A 4018-nucleotide genomic window follows, 5' to 3' on the forward strand; every position below is an offset into this window, starting at 1 on the left:
CTAGATTGAGGGTGATAGGTTGTCCCGAACCTTTGATGTACTCCATTCTTTCGAAGCATCCTTTGAAAGGCCCCATGCACAAAGTGTGACCCGTTGTCACTTATAACCACTCTAGGAACCCCGAACCTTGGAAATATAATCTTCTTGAAGAGCTTCACTACCACCTTGTGATCATTTGTTGGGGAGGCAATTGCTTCCACCCACTTAGATACATAATCCACAGCCACAAGTATGTATTGGTTCCTACGGGAGGAAGGAAAGGGTCCCATGAAGTCTATGCCCCACACATCAAAGATCTCAAGTTCAAGTATGGGTTGTTGAGGCATTTCATTCTTCTTGGAAATGTTTCCACTTCGTTGGCAAGCATCGCAAGTCTTCACAAATGCCCACGCATCCCTAAAGATATGGGGCCACCATAGCCCACATTGAAAAACCTTTTGGGCCGTTTTATTAGCCCCCATGTGACCTCCGCAAGGGTCAGAGTGGCACATTTTCAGCACACTATGAACTTCTTCCTGCGGAACGCACCTCCTTAGGAGACCATCTACTCCTCTCTTGAACAAAATTGGATCATCCCATATGTAATGCCTTGAATCTCTCCTAATCTTCTTCCGTTGGTTCTTGGAGTAATCAGGGGGAAACTCCTCACAAGCCAAGTAGTTTACCATATCCGCAAACCATGGTAGAATCTTCTCCTCGAGGAGGTATGACACATCATCCTTCAACTCATCACAAATGGGCATCCCATCATCTTCTTGTTGCTCTCTCTCCATGCGCGAAAGGTGATCCGCAACCACATTCTCGGCTCCCTTCTTGTCCCGGATCTCCACATGAAATTGTTGTAAAGAGAGGACCCATCGGAGGAGGCGTGGTTTGGATTCCTTCTTCGAAATTAGGTACTTGATGGCTGCATGGTCGGTGTAGACAATCGTTTTGGAACCAATGAGGTAGGCCCAAAATTTCTCAAATGCATGAACAATGGCTAGGAACTCTTTCTCTGTGGTGGTGTAGTTCCTTTGTGCTTCATTTAAGGTCTTGGACATGTAATAGATCACGTGAAGCCTCTTCTCAACTCGTTTCCCAAGAACACCTCCAATAGCCGTATCACTAGCATCGCACATCAACTCAAAAGGTAGATCCCACCGTGGTCCTTGCACAATCGGGGCCAAAATCAAAGCTTCCTTAAGTGTGTTAAAAGCTTGTAGGAACTCTTCATCGAACTTGAAATTAATTTCCTTTTGCAATAAGGCATTCAAAGGCTTGGCTATAAGAGAGAAATCTTTTATGAATCGCCGGTAGAACCCCGCATGCCCTAGGAATTGTCTTACCCCTTTTGCATTGACCGGTGGTGGTAGCTTTGCTATAACTTCAACCTTTGCTTTGTCCACCTCTATGCCGGCATTTGAGATCTTGTGACCGAGGACAATACCTTCTTCAACCATGAAGTGACACTTCTCCCAGTTGAGGACTAAGTTCACCTTCTCACACCGTTGTAGGCACTTCCCCAAGTTCACTAGGCAATCATCAAAGGACGCTCCTCCAACAGAAAAATCATCCATGAAAACCTCCATCTCGGCCTCTAACATTTCCCCAAAAATTCTCATCATACACCGTTGAAAAGTGCCCGGTGCATTGCAAAGTCCAAAAGGCATTCTCCTGTAGGCAAAAGTACCATATGGACAATTAAAAGTCGTCTTCTCTTGGTCATCCGGGTTTATAGGTATTTGGAAAAACCCCGAATAACCGTCAAGAAAGCAATAATACTTGTGCCTAGTTAGTCTTTTGAGCATTTGGTCAATAAAAGGGAGGGGAAAATGGTCCTTTTTGGTAGATGCGTTTAGACGTCTATAGTCTATGCACATCCGCCAACCGGTCACCGTTCTAGTTGAGATGAGCTCACCATTCTCATTCTCAACTACAGTCATTCCCCCTTTCTTAGGGACAACATGCACAGGGGAAACCCATCTAGAGCTTGAAATGGGGAAGATGATACCTGCATCAAGGAGTTTGGTGATCTCTTTCTTCACCACCTCCCCAATTTGAGGATTGAGTTTCCTCTGCCTCTCAATAGAAGGCCTCGCACCATCCTCGAGAGTTATGTGATGCATACATATAGCGGGGCTAATACCCTTGAGGTAATCAATGGTATAGCCTATGGCACTTTGATGCTCTCTCAATACATCACACAACTTCCGAGTTTGATCCGCATCTAAAGAAGAATTCACAATGACAGGAAAATTTGAATTAGGACCAAGAAATTCGTACCTTAGATGTGATGGTAGAGGTTTCAATTCTACCTTAGGGGCCTCATTTACCTCTTTTGTGGTAGCCATAGCAAGTGCTTACATGGGTGTAATTTCCTTGAAACCGTCATCACCATCATCTTCCTCTAGCATTTGCTCCTCTATGTACCTGCTCTCATCGGTATCACTTGGCTCAAGATCATGGTTAGTAGAAAGCAATTGTGTATGTATACTAGAGACAATCGAATCAATAGTGTCAATCATCATGCAGTTTTCGGAAGTAGACAAAGGATATTGCATGCTTTTGTTCAGATCAAATTCAAGGACCTCCTCTCCTACCTTTAAAGAAATCTTGGCACTCTTTACATCAATGAGAGCACCAGAGGTAGCTAAGAAAGGTCGCCCAAGAATAATAGGTATATGATTATCTTCATCCATTTCCAAAACTACAAAATCCACAGGTATCACAAATTTCCAACCCGTAGGGGAACATCTTCTACCTTACCCTTAGGAAATTTGATCGAACGATTAGCTAATTGTAGGGTAATGTTGGTAGGAAGAAGTTCTCCTACCCCTAATCTTTGATATACAGAATATGGCATAAGACTAACACTAGCCCCAAGATCACACCATTATCAATTTTCATTTTATTAATAGCACAAGGGATTGAGAAATTACCTGGATCTCCCAATTTGGGAGGCATCTTGTTCATGATGATTACAATACAATTCGCGGTGAGGCTAACAGTTTCCACCCCATCACAATTCCTCCCGCCACTCAAAATATCTTTCAAAAACCTAGCATAGTTAGGCATTTGTTTTATAGCATCAGTGAATGGTATGGAAAGGTGAATTTGCTTCAAAGTCTCTAAAAACTTACCAAATTGAACATCCAACTTATGTCTCACAAACTTATGTGGGTAAGGAAGTTTTTGCAATAGATTAGGTTCTTTGACTTGTGTTACATCCTTTTCTTTTAGGACCTCAACAGTTTTATCATTCTCTCCGGTCCCCTCCTCCTCACTCTCTATAACCGTATCAGTGGTAGGTGTAGTCACAGAGTGACTCCTAGGTGGTACTACTTCATCGCTCCCCCTCAATGTCTTTCCACTCCTAGTGGTGATAGCATTTACAGAGCTTTTAGGGTCAATACCTTGAGGTGGGAGTTTTGACACTTCAACCCCATCCTTTATAGCACTAGCCAACTGAGAAATCTGGGTTTCAAGCATTTTATTATGTGTCATCACTTTATTAAACTTTTTGTCACTGGTGGCCATGAAAGTGTTGAACATTTTGGTCTGTGCTTCCATCATCTCCTCCAAACTAGTCCTTTGCGATGGTCCTTGAGCATTGTAGTTGTCATTAGAGGCTCAGGAACCACGTGCATTTGACTGTTGGGGATTTTGATTTTGGAAGTTGTTCCTGTTACCATTGTTATTCCAGTTTCCCTTGTTATTGGCATTCATGTTCTGATTGTATTGCCCTTGATTACCTTGATTACCTGCATTTTGTTGGTAATTATTCTGATTACCAAAATTACCATGTTGATTATGGGACCCTTGGGGATTTTGGTCCCTTTGGTTCCTGATTCCCCACTGGTTTTGTTGTTGGTAGTCAGAATTATTACCCTGTTGATTATAATTGTTCCCTCTTTGATTAGGTGGTAAATATCTGTTATCGTCATTCCTAGGTCTATTATCATAAGGCAAGGCATTGACTTGTTCGTTATCACACTCATTACCATCATTATAGTTAGATTGAAATTGGGAATCTACG

Source organism: Chenopodium quinoa, unplaced genomic scaffold (assembly GCF_001683475.1).
Source record: "Chenopodium quinoa cultivar QQ74 unplaced genomic scaffold, ASM168347v1, whole genome shotgun sequence".
In the NCBI taxonomy this organism is placed as follows: domain Eukaryota; kingdom Viridiplantae; phylum Streptophyta; class Magnoliopsida; order Caryophyllales; family Amaranthaceae; genus Chenopodium; species Chenopodium quinoa.